This window comes from Anas platyrhynchos, chromosome Z (genome assembly GCF_047663525.1).
Source record: "Anas platyrhynchos isolate ZD024472 breed Pekin duck chromosome Z, IASCAAS_PekinDuck_T2T, whole genome shotgun sequence".
Taxonomy (NCBI): domain Eukaryota; kingdom Metazoa; phylum Chordata; class Aves; order Anseriformes; family Anatidae; genus Anas; species Anas platyrhynchos.
The window spans coordinates 49,633,455-49,653,658 of NC_092621.1; the positions used below are offsets into that span (position 1 = coordinate 49,633,455).

A 20,204-nucleotide genomic window follows, 5' to 3' on the forward strand; every position below is an offset into this window, starting at 1 on the left:
ACTTCCCCTTCAAGAACAGCAAAATAAATACATAAAATCCTGAGTGTTGATCTGGAATATAAATGTTAGAGTACCCCGTGAACAGGCAGAGTCATCAAAGGCAAGGTGTTCTGTGTGATAAGAGCATTAATCGTAATGACTATTTTTACATGGTACAAAATGAGAAGATTACATTAGCAAAATTTGTTTATAAACCAGTAGCTCAAGTCATGGTTGAATACCTGGGAGATGTTGTTTATCCTGTTTATAATTTGACCATATCTTTAGCCTAAATCTAGTCAGTACTTTCAGTAATGGACCTCTCAAAATACACACACCAAAGTCAAATTTCTGAATTCATCCTCTCTGAGAGAAGTATTTCATGGCCTAATCATTCTCAAAGCCATTGCTGAGATTGTCTAAACCTTTTCAGTCCCTCTGTCTTCTCTTCCCAGGTCTGCACAGATGCCTTCATTCAATTGTAATTATACGTTTGGGGAACATATGGTATATAAACCTAAAAGGAAATTGATAAAATGTACGTGTGTTACTTGCAGGTAATGCTAATAAATCATGAATCTGGGCAAAATAGCACATGTCATGGAGTAGCTGCTGCTCAAAGATCCTCATTATGTATATTGCCAAAACAGTCTGGACTTGGAAGAAAAAATTTCTGCACCACTGATCCTCCAGCTGTGTTGTTCGGGTGCATCTGTATCTCTTTATGATATCCCTATTGAAGAAGACTGACTAGATAGATTCTGCTCTTTACCTTTTCTATTTCTTTGTTGGGATTTCCAGAGCACAGCACGCTCCAAGAAGCCTGATATCTATCAATATATTTGTCTTGTAATGGCTGTTAAGTATTCTTGTCATATGCTGATGTGGTGTTTTTATCCTCATGAGCAACTAAACTCCACCACATTATTCTCTCACTCTCCCTCCTCAAATGAGTAGGGGTAGCAAATACAATGAAAAAGGGCTCAAGAGTTGAGATAAGGACAAGATCACTCAACCATTATCAACACTGGCAAAACAGACTCAGCATAGGGAGATTAATATAATTTATTGCCTATCACTAGGAGACTAGAGCAGTTAGAACTGAAAATAAACTAAAACACCCTCCCTCCCACCTACCCTCTTCTACCTCCTCCCACCAAGCAGTGCAAGGGAATGGGGAATGGGGGCTGCAGTCTGTCTTCACCGCTCCTTCTCAGTCACTCTCTGCTCCTGCTCCCCGTGGGGTCCCTCCCATGGGATGCCATGCGAACTGGGCCTTCAGGGGCTGCCCACAGGCAGCAGCTCTTCAAGAACTGCTCCCACATGACTCCATACCATGGGGTCCATCTGTCAGGAGCAAACTGTTTCAGCATGGGTCACCAGCATGGGTCAGTGCTAAAAACAGCTGTGGTTTAACTGTATTTAGTGTGGTTAGTGGGTCAAGAAAGTCGAGAAAGGTTCTTCTTTCTACTGTATTCTGCCCTGGTGAGACTACATCTAGAATATTGCATCCAGTTGTGGGCCCCTCAGTTCCAGAAGGACAGGAACTGCTTGAGAGAGTCCTGCAAAGAGCCATGAGGATGATTAAGGGAGTGTATAATCTCCCTTATGAGGAAAAGCAGAAGGAGCTGGGTCTCTCTATCTTGGAGAAGAGGAAACTGAGGGCAGACCTTATTAATGTTTACAAATATGTAATGGATGAGTATCAGGAGGATAGAGCCGGGCTCTTCTCAGTGAAACCCAATGATAGGACAAGGGGAAATGGGTGCAAATTGAAACATAGGAGGTTCCGCTTAAATATGAGATGAAACTTCTTCACTGTGAGGGTGACAGAACACTGGAACAGGCTGCCCAGGCGAATTGTAGAGACGCCTTCTCTGGAAACATTCAAAATCCGCCTGGATGCTCTCCTGTGTGATCTGATCTAGGTGTTCCTGCTCTGGCAGGGGGTTTGGACCAGGTGATCTTTAAGGTCCCTTTCAATCCCTAACCTTATGTGATTCTGTGATCTGCATGTCATTGAGTAATGGAGATCTCTTAGTCACAGAAGGGGTTTCTGCAAAACCTGTGGAGCTAAATTTCCCTCTGTAAATAAAAGGCAGACAAATCCCTGATGACAGATGACATACCAACTAAAAGATGTCTTGTTACCTTTTGGTAGGCCTTTATGTAACAGAAGAGAACATGTGGGAAAACAGGCATGGATCAAATCAAATTGTTTTAATTCTGGCAAGAATTAGAAATAATTTCCCCTTAGATTTGCAATCTATTTGCATACAAATAGAAGATGTAAGGAATTGTTGGTCACTTCGCAGTTGGAATGGCACTCTTGATCTGTCATTTCTAAGTTAGATCCTTAAACTGTAAATTAAGAATTTGTTCTCTGCTTACAGCAAAACAGAATTTACGAATATTTTGCAGAAGAGGGAGAAGTCAGCCATCTGGAAACATGTGGGCTGGCTGCAAAAGCAGGAGCAGAACAGCTTCATTGCTGTGAGGCCTCGTTACTGTGTCCCAGCCATCTCTGCCAACCTCCCCTTGTGCTGCAGCTGCTCTGCAGTACAAAGGAGCCTGAGCAAGGGTATAGCTGCTTACAGAGATGCTGCTGTACCCTCCACAACTTTCCTTCAGGTTATGATAGGAAGGAATCTCAGCCTGAAGGCTTGTTCATTAGTGCATCAGAACACGTAATTCGTTAACACCTGAAGACTGTGAAAATGGGCTACTCATCTTGGCTTCTGAATCAAGCTTAAAAGAAAAACTCAAGATTTAGTTGCTAAACCTTGGAGAAGAAAAGCAGGTGTTTACCAAACAGAAATACTACTTATACTTCAAAAGAAGATTTTCAAAAATGCGTATTAAAATCCCCACCAGAGGTTCAGCAGTGAGGACCTTGCTCTCTATGGAGGTGTCTGTTTTGATAAGGCTTTGCAGTTGGGCTCTGGTGGCTAAAAAAATGGTGTGCTGTAAGAAAAGCATCTGCGAGCTTTTCAAGATAAAAGATGCAGGTTGTCTGAAGAGATTTGTAAGGCTCAGGAAATGTAAATTCAAAGTATATAATTGGTTCAGTTCAGAAGATACCCTGGTAACTCTTACGGCTTTTCTGTGCTTAAGAGGTGGAGAGAAAGGGATTTAGCAATCTCTCTAGAACAGCCTGTCCAAAGTCATCCTGTTGAACATCTACTTGTAAATCAATCCCTAGACTAAGTGCACTGGAGAGATCTGCTGCCTTGGGACTGCAGTTTTGGTGACCTTGGAATTGCACTTTTGGCGGCCTTGGCTCTGCAGAGGCTGCTTGCCCTGTCACAGCTATTGTCTGTAAGCAGCCAGAGCAAAACTCATGGTATTTTTTGGATACAAACCAAAGTCTCATCTTCTCACGAAGATGTTGGATGAGAGTTTTTAATTAGAGTGAGAATTTTCTTTAGAGGGAGAGAATGTCCTCATTGCTATGTTATGAAAAAACACATCAAGCCTCACGTTTGCAGAGGACAGGATATTGGCTAATTGTGTCTTAGGACCCCTCTTAAAAACAAGCAGGCAAACAGAAAGCTATATGTTCATGGTAAGATTTCCCCAATCTTATTTGTTCTGTTTTGAAAATATCTTCCCAAAGGAGGTTCTGAGTGTTGTACTTGTTTTCTCAGCACTTTGAAAGAGCAGCCTCTTCTTTCTGACAATCTGACAAGTTTGATATGGCTGATTTAAAGAAGAAAGAGTAAGACAAAGACTGGTGGATCAAACCAGCAAAAATCAGACTAATCAACTGCATGAAAGGGCACATCTGCTTTATCACATAGTCATGTTTTACTCCTCAACACCATTACCTTCAGGCTAAATTAGTGTGTTGATGTGCATAGGATCTTTTCCTTCTGTAGTCCAAGCCTGATTCCTTGACTTCACTGGACTAAAGCACTGAAAATTGCAAAAGTTGCTGTTTACTGCCATGAAAACTTTCAAAACAAAGCAAATCAAAACACCAATAGCTAAAAGAAGACACTTCAAGTCTACTTTGGTTCTGCAGTCTGTCTTTTTTAGTGTGTTTCTTAAATTATATGCTGTCAGCTACATGTTCTGGCAGAAATAGGCATTTTAAAATGGAAATGCATTGCTAGCACAGAAAAATATTATAAGGATTTCGGGACATATCAGACCAAGTGCCAAATGGTGTTTTAATTTAGCGTTAGACATTTGTTATAAAAGCAATGACCACAGTAAACTTGTCTGGTATTAGTGTGAATGTCATGTGTTCCCACAGGAGATCCATTGAAATTCAGCTATAATTAATGTACCATTGCAGCAAAGTGTCAATGAAAGGTCATACTTTCTAGTACTTGTCCTTTCAAAACAATTAAGCAATTAATTACCATTCTCTAACCTCCTGCTCAGCTAAATGCCATTCTGACAAAAAGATTCTGTTTCTTTATATCCTGTTATTCCTGTCAAATTATCTACTCAGGCTTTAAAAAATAACTTTTTTTCTTTACGTCACAAAGGTCTCACGTGGAAGTAGGTCATTGAAATTAACAGTGATGATTCAGCTTGCAAGTTTTGCTGCTAGCAGATCATTGGTGACATTAAACTGCCTTTTATTTACAAATAGGAGAAAAATAATGCACTTTACACCTCTGAAATGGCAGAATACTTTCTGTGAATTCTTGTGCACTGTTCTTTTGCAAGGACTTGCTTTTATATGTGTTTCCCTTTCTTTAGATTTTATTGTCTTTTGCATAAATCTCATAAGCCAGTTACTTATTTCTAGTTTTATCTGGATCTTCAGTGATCACTTCTCTTTCTGCATTTAGATAGGATATGAATGTTCCTCAACTGGCTTTAACAGCTGTTTTTCTACTGCAGGGAGCCTTGGAAATGATGGAAAAATCTAATAACCATCATTTTTTATTCTCAGTGGATAGCTTTTGATTGAGGGTGGGGCTTTTTTTGCATAACCTGGGATATGTGGACTTTTTGCCTGCCATGCAGATTCATTTTTAGCTGCAGACAATTAAAGGGAAAAAATATGCAAATCCCCATCGTGAGCAACATGACATTGTTATGATGAAGCAGGATGAAGATGCCGGTACAAGAAAATCAGTGGTGTTCACTAAATTGAGACAGAAGGTAGTGGCCTTTAGAGGACACTGCTCAGCACAAAAACAACAGATCAATTGGAAAGCTGTTGATGGAGCAATAACCACAGCCCTTGAACTATTTACCTGCTGAAGCAATTTTATGGCTTCCTGGCACTTAATCATTTTGAATGACTAAAAGACCTGATCTGTGGATCTTAGATCTTAGATCACTAAACTATGGCATTCTATAAAGGGTCTTGGCATACTTTTAATATAGAATATATATGAACATATAAGCATATATTATATATATATACAAATTATAATATGTAATTTTGAACTGTGTATCTGCCTGAACGTGGAAGTCAAAGGTTGTCTATCACTAGAGAAGTGACAGCATTTATCACTTGGTTCAGTAAGGAATACAAAGGCCTGAGTCTTCCTCTGGGCATTTTATTATGGATGAAGAAGGCTCTTCATTTTTTTAAAAAAAATCTCCAAATGAACAAATTTAACTAGGACCACAGCCAGGATTTGAGAGCAGAGACAGGATATGAGACACGATCCCCTGTAGCACTTATTCTGCCTTCAGAAGTGCTGCCTCCACTCCTTTCTGCTTCTGTCCCTGTGCTGGCAGCAATGGTCAGGCAGCTAGATACCTGAACCACATGCAGTAAGGTCCAGCATCCCTGTGGATATCTAGCTGGAGGAGTCCTATCTGAGAGATTCAAGTGTTTAGCTGAGTAATCAGTGTGCTAGTATCACTGACAGCAGTGGATGAAATTTCTTGAGAGTACAAATGTCTTTGCAAAGTTGTGCTAATTTGATATGAACGTATTGATGTTTTGAGCATATTTTTAAATGCACTGATTTACCAAGAGCAGGCTCATTCTGTGTAATGCTTCACGAAAATAAACATCAAGACTAATCCGAAACTCAGGCATGGGTCTTAGGTTTAAGGCTATCAATTTTTTCTCTTCATCATGGGTTGTCTGTCCTTTGGGTACTGATATTTGACTGGTTTATTTACCTGCTTATTTTCTCTTTGAAGAAGCAAGTAGTAGGGACTGCTATGTAGCTTTTAATCCCTTCTCTGTAAACATTCATATCTTTGTTTCTCCTTCCAATTTTCTGGCTTGATGCAGTGCTGTATGGTTAGTAGTTTAGATTAATTTGAATTACTGCTTGGGATAAGGTATGATTCAGCACAAAAAGTCTGCCCCTAGGCTTTCAGTTCTAGAAGAGTACTAGACATTCACACTTCTTTCTCTGACTGCTTAAATTTTGATCTTGCAGAATAGTGTGAGCCACAACAAGAAGGCTGGGTGGACAGATTTTGTGGATAGCCCTTTCCAGGTTAGACTGAATTAAAGCTTTGCATGCTCAAAATATTAAGCAATGGATGTAGTCATAAAGAAAATCAAAACCAGTCATAAATCTCAAGATTTATGTGACTTCTCACTTACTAACAGGGCACTATACTGTATTTGTGATGAGGTTCCTCATTCCACCTCATTCTTGTGATCAGTGTTGACTGCAGATGTCTGAGATTTTGCTGTGTTTCACAGTTCAGGATTTCACAGAACAGCCTGAAAACAAGTTTGCTTCATGGGGTGAGAGGGCATTGTTCCATTTGTGTTAATGAAACAGTAGGAATAGACTTGTTGCAGGCAAAGTTAATATATTGCCTCACTTGGATATCTTTACAGACCCTAATTTTGTAATTCCATCTTCTCAAAACAGCCACAACCAACACTGGCAACAGCACATTCTAGGCATGTGGTGGGGCTCACTAAGTTATTATGTGCCCAAGTGGGTAATAAGGTAGCAGCCACATAGGAAAAGCTCCATTTTGAGTCATTATGCATTCAAAATCTCTTGTTCTGCATGTACATACATGCTGCTGCTCACTTCTGCTGGTCTGTCAGTAAGAGTTGTTTTATGTACGAGTTTATTTTCAAGTTCAAATGGATTTTCAGCTCTCTTTTAGGGCTTTGGCTGTTTCACAGATATTTCAAATTGAGTTACTATTGAAAAGGAAAAAAAAATTCTTCAGCCAAAAACTATTTTCATGATGTATTTGCTCCTCAGTATTCTGATAGTTAATTTTATTGCAAGAGAGACATATGTCTCAATATATGTGAATTCTGAAGCCTTTGGAACATTAAGTGACCCACAGGGGAAAGGAATAATATGCTTCCACTTACAGCAACCAGTCACAGAAATCCCAAGCATACTGAGGCTGAAGGAGGAGATGATGCAGACACCACTCCCTTTCCTGATTGCTATCTGTGGCTTTAAGGGATATGCAGAATGTTCTGCCTGTCATGTCACATCTCAGTGTTAATATTGATTATGACTTTTTTGTTTCAAAACAGAAAGCATTTTTAACTCAGATTTCTTCAAATATTAACGGTCCAGGAAAAAGAAAGACTGTCCAGCACATCTGGAATTGTCTACACCTCCGCCTGAGACTAGAATTGCAAAATGATTTAATCATTTCTAGGTTAGCATCTCTTTCTTTTCCATGGCACCCACTCTGGCACATGTATGTCTCTTGGGAGTCTGTCTGCTTAAGGAATAATTGAGGAAAAGTGTGTCTGCCTGCCTTTATAGCTCCACAGGCACTGGAAGAGTCTGCAGTGACAGAAATGCTTCTGAATGCATAACATGAACTATACACAATGCCTTGAATTACACTATTGTGGAACTAGGATGGCACCAGATGGATGTGAGAATTCTGATTTTTCTCCTAAATCCTTTTGAACTTTTCTAGTTTTGGCTGATAGCTTACTGCTTAGTTCCTGGGGCTGCAATCTGGAGAAGGGCACATAAAATGCTACTAAATGAAATTACAGTTTTGTGTATTCTGTTTACTCATACTTTGTACATGAATTTTACGGATGCTTGGGTAGTAGCGTAGTGGGGAATATAAGCAGAACAAAAAGTTCATCAGTGGCATCCCTAGTTGAAAGCTGCAAAGCTTTAGGACTGTTTCCTACTGATATAACATAGAAGTTTGGCTTTTTGGGCTTTTGGGATCTGTTAACATTATGACAGTACTTTGAATTCAATGGATTACACTCAGGAAGCTTCGAACTCTGATGAAAGGTAAACTCTTTTAAACAGAAGGAATCTGAAATGTATTTTTAGTTATTCACCTAAGTATAGTCTGTTGGGGGGAAGAAAAATGGGCTACAGGCTACAGCTGCTGACAAACATATTTTATCTAAAATGTTTTTCGTAAGTTTTTGATCATTATGGTAGGCTGAGGGACAGCCTACTGGAAAAGCTTTCAAGCTTTCAAACTCTTAATGTGCAAGCGGCTTTCTCAGGGATTTAGGATAATCAACCCCACTTCTCTCCTACTTACGCCTTTGTGTTAGGAACAGCTTCTCAAGAATCAAGGGTGGTTGATTTACCCAAAATGTGTGTAAATTGGAGAATCGTGTTGTCTTCAGCTTTAAAAAGAAAATAAATAGATAAAAAATAAATCATTGCAACAGACTGAGCTTTAGTTTTCTCTCAGGATGTCCTGCTGGGGCAACTTTGAATCTGCATTTCTGTCAGAGGGCAGAACAAATCCTTCTCATAAGAAACCCAGCTGTGTCCTGGAGAGCAGTCTGGTCCCATGGTCCCAGAGCAGTGGCTGTGCTGTGCTAAGTGTGGATGTGAACACTGGGGCTCACTGGGACCGAGTTCTCATTGGCTCCTGGGGAACATTAGTGGAATTAGGCGTGTCTCAGCTGTTTCAGTTCCTTCTTCACCTGTGTATAATGACCTTTAAGTTTGTTGTAACAACTGGGAAATAGTTGTAGAACCTCTCAAAGTTTCTTCTTGTTCTGCCAACTCTCACTTCAGTTAAAGTAGCGTATTCTACGTTGTCTATTGTCCAGTTGGCTTGCTTCATGGTATTTTAACACTGCAGTGGAGCCTATAGCTGAAAAAAGGAATTTTAAATAGAAGTGATGAAGGTATATCCTGGTCCCCATCAGACTGATTTTTAAGTGTTAATAAATATTGCATGTGCATAGAAGAATTTTTATTACAATGTTTAATTATTCCTCTTATTATTTTGGCATACAAAAAAAAATAATAACAATGCTTGGCAGTGAAATGTAGTTGTAAGTTTCAGGTGCCATGTAAAAGTGCAAATACCTACTTTTAAGGCACTGAGTATTACCTTAAGGACCGTTGATTTAACCTACTTAATAATTTTGCATGTGCTGTTCTGTAGTTAAGGTGACATTAAAAGACAATGTCCAAGTCACTTATGAAATGTTTGAAAACTATTAGGAAATCATACGGAGAATGGGCTTAAATGGAAGCTGGAGTTTTCTGGCAGTTGTGTTGACATTTATTGCATGGTTTCTAAGCTAGACATGAATTTTTATTTCGCAGGTCTTTTGAAATGCATCGTAACATGACACAGGACAAGTTACATAAAAGTACATAAAATATCAAAACATTGATTTAAGAAAGAAGATTGAACAGTTGAAGGAAAAGCCAGTAGACATAGGATGAAATGTGTCTATGACCAAATAAATCTGTCCCTCTCAATTTTTTAAAACGTGCTGATCCTAAGTGAAAGGATATCTAATGGTTCATACACTGTTTAGAGAATATCAAAACTGCTTTTCAGACACTGTTTGTCAGCAGGGACTTTTTTACAGATTCCAAAATTGACCTAGTCATGATTGTCTAGGTTTGCAGAATAATAAAGCACATCTGCCTCAAGATTCAGGATCTACACTTCAATGCAGAAAAAATTAGCAGTTATCATTTTTGAAGAAGCATCACGGTAAGGACAGTCCTTGCTGTATTTAGACTGCTAATTGCAATTATAATTGATTGTGAATGCCCAATGTAACATTTGATAAGATAAGTAGTAAAATAAAATATTTTTAACCAATCACTGTTCTTTAAACACTGTTGATTTGTAACCTTTGGGTAGAAACACTGCTTCTTTGGCAACAAAACACTGGATTTGTCTGGAGAAATGAGAACTCTTGAGAGAACTGTATCTCTTACCTGCAGCTGATTATATAAACCTAGTGGTTCATTCAGTTGTGGAAGATACTGAATCAGAAGTCAAGAGATTTTGAGTTCCTTCAGACTCCTGAAATCAGGGGATCAGCTTAGGTTTTATGATTCAATAACTAGGTTATCCAGTAAAAAATATTGATCCTTCTGAAGTGAACAGACTAATAAACATTTTCTGACTGTGGGAAGTTAATCAAAATCTCTGCCTTGCAGATGAAGGCCTGTCTTGCAGAATTTGTAATGTGTGTTTTGTGGCTTTGTGGTATTAAGTAAAGTAGAGAATCTCACCTGTGGCCCCTATACACGTCAGGTTATTTTGCTTCAGCAATCCGATTATTTTGAGGCATATTGGTATTTGGGAGCAATGCTTTTATGGAAAGATATTGGTTAGGATGAGGAATTTCTCTTTACATTTCTCTAAAGAATGGATAGAAATATACTGTTTTGCAGAATAGGACCTGTATGTTTGTAATCAGAAATGGTGATGTGCAAATGATGTGTGGGAGAATGGTGGCAAGGGGTTTAGATTACTACAGAAGATCCAGGTACTACTGCTGCTATTTTTCCCCATAGATTATGGTAAAAGACAAACGTGCTGGATATGATTCAAACAAGCAGAGAAAACTCTGTTGTAAAGCAAGATGTATGTGTACTCAAATGTATGTATATGTGGGGTGGTGACTGACTAAAAAAGAAAGTACTGAGGAAGATAAAACATAGAAGAAATGAACTATTGCTAGGCACATCCTATGTGAAACAATACCACACAAACTTTTTGTGCCTTAATTTGATATTTCCTTTTGAAATCAATTCCCTTCTGCTCCAGGAAAAATAATATATATATACATGTGTGTGTATGTATTCATCACTAATGAGGCAGTATGAATGGGACAAGGAGGCATAATAAAATCATAGAAATATAGAACATTTTAAGTTTGAAAAGACCCTTGTGAACATCAAGTCCAACCATCAACCTAACCTACAAAGTCCGTCACTAAACCAGGGCCCTGCATCCACACATCTTTTAAATACCTACAGGGATGAGGATTCCATCGCTTCTCTGGGCAGCCTGTTCCAATATCTAATCCCCATTTCCATGAATAAAATATGTCTGATACCCAATCTAAACCTCTCCTGATGCAACCTGAGGTTGTTTCCTCATGTCCTATCACTTGTCAACTGAGAAAAGAAACCAGCACACATCTTGCTTAAACCTCCTTTCACAAAGTTGTAGAAAGTGATGAGTTCTCCCCTCAGTCTCCTTTTTTCTAGACTAAACAACCCCAGTTCCCTCAGCTGTTCCTCATAACTCTTGTTTTCTAGTCCCTAAAGGTAATATAAAGGTGCAACTGGCAGCTCTGTTACTGTGGGAAAGAGAATAGAAGACTTGTATAGAGTAAAAGACTGGTATAAACTCAGAACAAAGTTAATTCCCTTATCTTCTAAGGTGACAGCCTGCTGAAAAAGATGTTATGTATTCTACAAAATATTGAATAAGCGTGCTCCCAAGTAAGCTCACTGTATCTGCTATATATGAGAGGACGGAGAAGTGAACACCATGGTCTTGTTAGCTCTTGTCTGATTAGTATATGGGAGATCCCACTGCAGGGTTTCTGGAAAGTTCCAAAGGTGCACTTGTTGATGGTATTCAGACCAAAAGTGTTTTTGTCTCTTTCTTTTGAATGGTATCTCAAGTCTACCGCAGAGAACGATCTTCAAAGAATAAACCAATAAAACCATGGTGTAAATGTGGTTAAGCCAATCAGCCATGCTAAATCACTCCAGATGTGTTTTATATATTTTGTAAACAATGCACAGTTGTTTAAGACATGCACCAGCTGATGCTGTGTTTAATAGAGCGTGTAAGAGTGATTGTCATTTACATCATTGACGGTGTCTGTCACAAGGCAGAAAAATAACTGCAGTGGCCAATGATAAGAACTGGAACTTCAGTGTAAGAGAGTCCATTTGGCAAGAAACTACAGTGAAAGAAAGTTCTCCATGTCTATCCTCTTTAGTCAGGGCTAGTCAGAGAAAAAAATGCCCACATTTGAGCTGTACCAGCAGAAGCTTCTTCCAGTCAGGGCTCAGTGGGATACACAAGATGTTTTTTTTCCTTCCCTCCTTCCTCTCTAGCCTTTCTTCCTGTAATATAAATGCACTTCATTCTCTTCTGCTGTGGCTGTGCTTAACCTTGCTGCCACAAAAAGAAAAACTGCATCTTGTCTTGGTTGCCCTGGGAAGCTCTATAGGCTAGAACAGGTGAACCTAGTTCTCACTGCAGGCACCAGAAGTCAGGAAGGATTAATGTTATCATTTTAGAGCTGGAGGAAGGAGAGACAAGAACATAGAAATATCAAGGCCAAAAATGAGTCAGAGAAGAGATAAAAAGCCTGTGGAAGTTCCTATCCTCCTTAAAGTTAGTTATAGGAAAATTTTTCAGCATGAAGTCTTCAAAGTGCCACCTTTTTTCCTTCCTTCTAGGGTGAAGTGGTGGAATTCCCTGCAAGACCCTGATGCCTGCTGGCTGGCATGAGAAGGACCTACACATCTGGGAAATGGAGTTCCAGGTTCAATTGCTCTCCACTTTAAAGGCAAGATCCTGAACATTCCACATTGCTGACCCTGGATTTTATTTTTTTCTTTTTCATTGTATATGACATTGGACCAGAGGTATATTTGCCAGACTTCCCACTCTCACTGTCTCACTAGCTGAACTATAGACATGAGTTCATAACCCTTATTTAGAACAAGTGGATTTGAGCTTTGAACAGAAATTCCTCACATACCAAGAGACTTCGCAGGTGAAGGTTTATTCTGCAGTGCAGCAGATTGCTTGTGAAAATAGTTTGAAAAGACTTCTGCTCTTCTATAATGAACTGAGGAGGAGTTTCCAACCATTGGAAGCTCCAGAGTGGAGCTCTAGAAAAGCCTTCTGAAAGGACAGGTGGACCAAAGAGTTCATCTGTTTCAGAGTTTCATCCTTATACAATATCAAAAAAGATCTAATACTATGTTTTTATAAACACACTTATTGAACCATACCTTATTTTGCACATTGGCTTATTTTGGATAAAAACAACAACAACAACAACAAAAAAAAACACTGTTGTCTCTTCCTAGTCTTTCTGACCACAAAGCATAAAAAGTCATTATGTTGTTTATTATTAGTATTTTTTTTTCTTTGAAACCAGCTGTGCTGTGTCAATTATCTGTTTTGTAATATGCTTATAAGCTTATTAATATATCTACAGGGTTAATAGTTGCTTTGCAAGAGGTTTGATATTGAATATATTTAAACAGCAATTTAAAATGCTTTGAAATTTTTAAAAACTTTACCTGAAAGATTTTAGGGCTCTATTTTGCACTTGGCTCAGCAGAACTGTGTGGCTGTAACAGCCTGTTTCTCCCTGGTGTTTCATGCTGCAGGATGGCTGTATTTCAAAGTGCCTTCCAGGGACTTTTGTGAACAGGAACAGTACATTGTCCCTCCAGGATGGTACGGAACTCCAATCAAAATAAACAAACAAACAAACAACAACAACAAAATCACACAAAACCCAACAACAACAACAAAACAACAACAGCAACAACAGAAGGGGATAAATTAGTGACGCTGCATTAATATGTCAAAGTACCAGAGTAACATCACCAAAGCACCTGCATAACTTAGAGAAGAATTTGACAATTGTGCAGGAAATATTATGGCAGCTAGGTGCCACAGAATTATTTGGATTGCCACTTTTGGAATGGAGTGACTAATGTCTGAACTCAAATGGAGTTCAGACATTAATGGATCTGCTTAAGTATGCTTGCTTTTCTTTGTATTCTTCGCACAAGCAAGGAACACTATTATTCTATTTATGTTCAGTCGTCTTTGTAACAATATTGGACGACTGTCTAATAGCCACAGAACCACAGGATAGCTTCAGTGGATAAGGACTGCTGTACTTTGATCCTAAATCCTGCTCAAAGCAAGTCCAGCTAAATGTGAGCTCTGCTTTCCTTTTGTGAAAATATCTGCTCTCATTTCCCATTTCTTGTGCTCATGACATCTCCTTGTGTGTTCTTATTTTTCCTGGAAAAAAGTCTTGATGTGTGTACAAGGAGGGAGTTGTGTTCCTGCCCTGTGACCATCTCCAAGCCACGTGGCCAGAGATTAAAAACTACATGTGCAAGACTATGGATGCATCTATAAAGAAACAGGAAAAACAAGACCCATATGCACATTCAGAGCATGAGAAAGGCCCAAGATGCCTTAACTTCCTACATGATCTTAATTTTCACAAAAATGTCTCATTTTGTTCCAAAAACACACATTTCAATATGAATGAAAATAATTCAACTGCCCTTCTGCTGTAGATTGAATTGGCTTAAAAGATATGTTGCCTTTTGCATGGACATAGCTGAGACTGTGCTTCAGTTCTCTGGCTATTTTTACACTGCCTGTCCTTCAGAAAAGAAGATCTGACACAGCACAGAATATATAAAAAAGAAGGGTAACATAGGATCCAAGTGTATTAAATAAATAAATACTCTTTGTAGGAGACAGATTTTATTAGTTTGGAGTGAGCCCACAAAAATATTCATATTATAAGCATTTTGTCCCAACTCCAATACAGCAAACTTCTCTGTAGTCCAGAGCAGCTTTAATTGTCTTCTACATCTTATCACTGAGCTCCCATAGTACAGAAGGACTGTCTTTCAGCAACAGCTGTAGAGGTATACAACTGTATCTATACCTATACCTAATATAGGTAGCAAAGTTTCAGTTTACAACTATGCATCACTTTTCAGTACACTAATTTCTGTGTTGTAAGGTCCTTAGTACTTCCCTAGCTCATGCCAAGGCTGAGACAGAAAGTCAAATTTGTTTATATGTCAGAGTAATCAATATTTAAACAGCAATGAAACAATAACAAAAACAAAGTCATTGATCAGCTACACAGTCTTCATGGTTTTGGTATGTGTATTTACTAATACCATTTACATTTTGAATATTCTATACTTTTTTAAAGCCAAAGTGAGAATCACCAACATTTCTGTTGTTCTATAAATATGTCCAAAACAATTTTTTAATATTTTCATATGGAACTCATATGAAAAACGAAGCCATAAACTTTGAAGAGAAGTCTCTGAGAAATCGGACTTTCTGTTTGACAAACTCTGTTTTCATATATCAGCTTTTAATCCATACTGGCTAGCCAGCAGGATTTAAAATTGCCTGATTAAATGAGAAATGAATGACTGAACTTCCCAAGAGGCTAGCTTGGGACCACAGGTTGCCACAGCCTCCTCCTGGTTCCTAGAATTTTTCTTTAAAATGCCCTCAGCTAAACTGGATTAAAACCAATACTCAAGCAGCCGTTAACCAATTACTGTAGAAACCATTAGCCCTTCACCAAAGTATGAAATTCAGAATCTCAGGAGTTAGTGAGTTAATATTTCCCCAACCTATTATCTGACCTAAAATAAAGAAGATTTTGTGTTCAGTGCTTCAAACAGATTTCTTGAAAGGCTGATGTATTTGCCAATAGGTCACTTTTTTTTTTATTTTTCTTCTACCTCCCTCCTTCCCCCCCCCCCCCCCCATATTATTTATCACTACAAAAAGAGGTTATAGCGGTGTCTCCATCCCCATGCTGTTTTTGCAATGTTTGCATTGCATCAATTCATTTATGGCTGTCTGGATGCTGAAAGAGGGGTTACCTAGATGCTCACACTTTCACAGAAAGGCTTTGCAGTAAACTGTTTTATTTTTATTCATACCTGTTTTAATAAACTAAAATTTCAAGTAGTCCCTGAAGGTAATAAACCAGATGGATACAATAATTTACATATCTCAGGAGAACAACACACATGCTCTTCAGAGATAGAGAGGAGAAAACACAAAACATTATGCATAAATTACTTGTTTTTGCATGCAGTAGACACCAATCATTTAATTGAATTTAGCTACCTATTTACTGCTTTCTATTGCAAATTACTTTAAAGTAGTACAGCCATTTAGAATATTTTAGAACCAATAGAAATGAACTGATGTGAAGATCCTTAATGTACTGAAATATATCCAGCTGTAGTTGCTTATTATATTTTAATTGGTGTAACCTATAAATTATAAAAAGCAAAATAGTACCATTAAGTTTCCAAAATACATACTTATAAGAATTGCTAGCTGGTTCAATTACTCTTCTGTCCAATGTACACAATTATTAACATGTTCTGAGTTAAAGTATTTTGTGACTTGGGAAGCATTTCTCTCAGCGGAATGTATGTATGTATGACAAAAGAATCTCACAGATATTAATAAGAAGCAATTTAGATACAGATTTCACCAAATAAAATCTAAACTATTTTATCATAGGTATAGAGTCAGACATCAATTTGCTGATTTCAAAAAGTGAAATTTCCCTCAGGAAGGAATTTTATTTAGTTTAAATACATTTTGGGTAAATTAAAGCAATCTGTTGGTTAATTATTGGCTTTTAGAGATTTTTGTCTAATCCAAATCTGACCAAGATTAATGGATCTAATGGATAAAATGTCTTAGTTGGTGATTATTAAGAAGATTGTTTTGCCTTTGTCTTTGTTGGAAGATTTTTTAATTTAATTTAATTTTTATTTTTTTTAGTTTATTTTTCCCTCTAACCAATATCAACCATTACAAAAGGCAATTACCATCTTAATTCAGCTGCAAAAAGGAAAGTTAGGTGCCTGAATTGGCTCTTGTTCATATGCAGGAGGTGTGAGATCAAAATGAAAGAGCTAACTAACCTTTTGTCTATCTGAGTAAGCCATTCTAGCCTGGTGGGAGACACCTGGCAGTAGGGTAATACACCGATGCAGGGAAGGATAGTGGTATTTACTCTGCAATCAAACAGTTTCCCAACAGAAATGTTCCACTGTGTTCAAATAATTATTTATGTGAGGATATAAACGTGAGTCTTGTGATGCACATGGATGCTATAATTGTGACACTGTTTGGGGATGCTTTGTGAGGATTTGGAGGGTATCCTTGCATGATCTGGAGAGGCACTAGAGCACTTATAGCTCTATGAATGCCTCTATGAATGCCTCTTCTTTGAAGAGAAGAATTTTGGTAGAACAATAGCGTTGGGCAAGTCCTTGAAAGATTTCCAGTCAATGTTGTTGTTTCTGACACGTTGTGCTTTTTATTTACAGTGCAACATTTCCTTGCCCTTTGTCTCTGAGCAGGAAATATATTCTGTGACAAGATGCTCGTCCATCAGTGTCTTCTCTTTCTAATGAAGACTACAAGGAAGTATTGACGTGGGTTAGTTCCACAAGTTTTTGTCTGAGAAGCCCAAATTTGCCAGTTAGCAATAAAATTAAATTAGGAATATCTAAAAAGAAGAAACAATGTGTAGGAGCATTTCATAATTTATCTTCATTCAAGTCTTGATGCAGGCTGTCTCAGGCCAATTTGGCCATTGTCTACTGTTAGACTAGCACTGGGAGTGTTAGTAATTTCCATTTGTGTACCTTATTTTGCAGTAGCCACTGGGAGTACCACAGAATCATAGCAGCACAAACTATCTCTTCCCTTGTCCCTGCATCACAACACTGTAAAGAAGGGACTGAATGTGCAGAAAGCAAATGACTGGGCATCATGTCTGTCTTTTCTCTTGCTTGGTGGTCTTGTCTAAGTAATGCTTTCTAAGACAAGCTGAGAGCATTTGTGATATTGTGGAAGCACCTTCCAGTATTTTACACAGAGTGAAAGTAGGCAACATTGAAATGATCTGGAATCACATTGACATGATTGACTCTGGTGTATATGCATACTTATCTACTGTTTTTTTTGTGGTACTCTTCTATCAGCACATTAAGCAATGTTTTGTGAAATTAAATTTTAAGATGAGTGTCCTTATTTACCACTGCAGTAAAGCTGTCTTGAGCCTGAAGTTAACCTGAAGCTTTAACACGCCATTTCATGTTAAAGCTACTGGTAAAACTTGCACACTGCAGGTTATGATCATTAGTCACTTCCCTTGGGGACAGCTGTGAGATACTCTCCATGCATCCACAGCTGCAGACATGAACTCTTTGGGAAGCAGAATGGTACTGAAGAGAAAGGAGGCTACATCTTTGATGCAGACATTTCCCAAAAACATTCCCTACACTCAGCTCAAGTTCCTGTTTTCTAGGAACGAAAAATTTTGGTGGGATGAATGCAAGTGTTGGTGCCAGCCATGATCATGTAAATCTCACAACATGATTTACTATCTTGTGCTGTCCATTGGCTGTAGTAAAGGTGAGAAGCCCATTTTTCCACCACCAACACCAGTACAAGAGGTGGTACTAAGTGGATTTGCTGTATCAGCTATAAATGAATTAGAGCTACAGTATTAAAGCTTGACCATGGGGAATTCCAGATTAAGACCAAATTTATTCCAGTGTTTACCAAACTATCAGTTTCCTCCTAAGTGTATGTAAATCTGGCTGTAGAAAGGCAAAAGCTCTCCTTGGGGGTATTTAAGGAAAGGGTGGACGTGGTGCTTAAGGACATGGTTTAGTGGGTGATATTGGTGGTAGGGGGATGGTTGGACCAGATGATCTTGGAGGTCTTTTCCAACCATAATGATTCTTTGATTCTATGATTGTGAATCTGTAGCTGCCTGAGCCAACCAAATTGACATTTTTTAAGAAGTAGACTTTTATGTGGGACTTTCCTAGATGTTCAGTGAGGACTAAGTGTTAATCTGAGATGCATGTAGCATATCTGAGTTGAGTATGGCTCTTAATATCATGAAAATTTCTGCTTAAATTGAACCCTGAGCTGGAAAAATATGAAGAAAATGTAAAGAAATATTTATTATTATTGTTATTGTTTATTTTATTTTATTTTATTTTATTTTATTTTATTTTATTTTATTTTATTTTATTTTATTTTATTTTATTTTATTTTATTTTATTTTATTTTATTTTATTTTATTTTATTTTATTTTATTTTTAACAGAAGATAGTATATGTACTGGGTCATTGGGAATTAACCCAGGCAAAAGTAACTGTAATTCATGGCAGGTGACAGTTGTTTGTTTGTATGGGCTATGTTGTTTACATTTCAGATGTAATTCATGATCTTCCCATCATTTCCACATCACGTTTAAATATATATATATATATATATTACCAGAAATTATCCACGATACAAACGATACAAAAACAAGTTCAAACTCCAACCCAGACATCACACAGAAGCAACCTGCCTTGCAGTGGGCTGATCAACCATTTCATTTCTTTTTTGATAGTTAGTAACCAATGTTGTAAGGTTAGGGGTTCTGTCATCCAAAAGAGGCAGGCTAATTATATCACCTATGCTAAGGTGTTTGCACATATGTGAAAAAGGGATGTTATATTTTCCAGGGGAAAAAAAAAAAAAAAAAAAAAAAAAAAAAAAAGAATGCTTATCTAGTTGAGAGGATCAAAATTTCATGCAGTGGGGTAATGCAAATTACTCTTATACAGGCAGTCTCAATTACCTCACTATGTTAGTGTTTTTGAGTGCAAACTCGGTGCCTTAGGATTTGGCCTGTTTACATCAACTGGAAGATAAAACTTGTATTTTGTCCCTAAGCAGCTTATTGCCAAAAGGGTTTTGTAGCTATGTCTGCAAATACAAGCAACTTTGAAGCTCTCCTAGCTCACCTTTCTCCTGCTGTTGTATTAAATGTGTTATTAAGAGAAAGCTCACACACCACGGGAACATGTGGTGCACAGAATACAGTAGATCATAGCTACTGCAACACATTAAGTACAGTGTGACATCTATTACACTGAAGCAGATACACATCACACAATGTAATATATGTGTAATGTGGCTTCTGATGCCTTGGCCTCAGGTGCTCAACGAATCCGCAACTGATTGAAGATTGTGTTGATTCATTTCTTTTCAGATTTCTACCTGCTTCTCCCAATCTTTTGGATATACAGATGTTCAGTGATGAAATAAAGCCTACGAAGATTAGCAGAATGCAAGATGTGCCATTATTATATGTAATTATATGTAAAACTAGGAAGCTAACTAAAATGCAGTGTTAGCTCTAACTGACTTCTCTTTTACTCCTCTCCCTTCCCCTCAGCCTCTGA

At 38.0% G+C, this 20,204-nt stretch overlaps 1 long non-coding RNA gene across 1 annotated transcript in view; it reads left to right on the forward strand.

Annotated features, from left to right (window-relative positions):
- Nucleotides 1–13,329, forward strand: part of LOC106018776 (uncharacterized) — a 51,265-nt gene extending 37,936 nt beyond the window's left edge. The window contains exon 3 of the long non-coding RNA XR_005261742.2: nt 12,579–13,329. This is a non-coding gene — a long non-coding RNA (uncharacterized lncRNA). The remainder of the gene's footprint in view (nt 1–12,578) is intronic.
- Nucleotides 13,330–20,204: the final 6,875 nt, after the last annotated feature.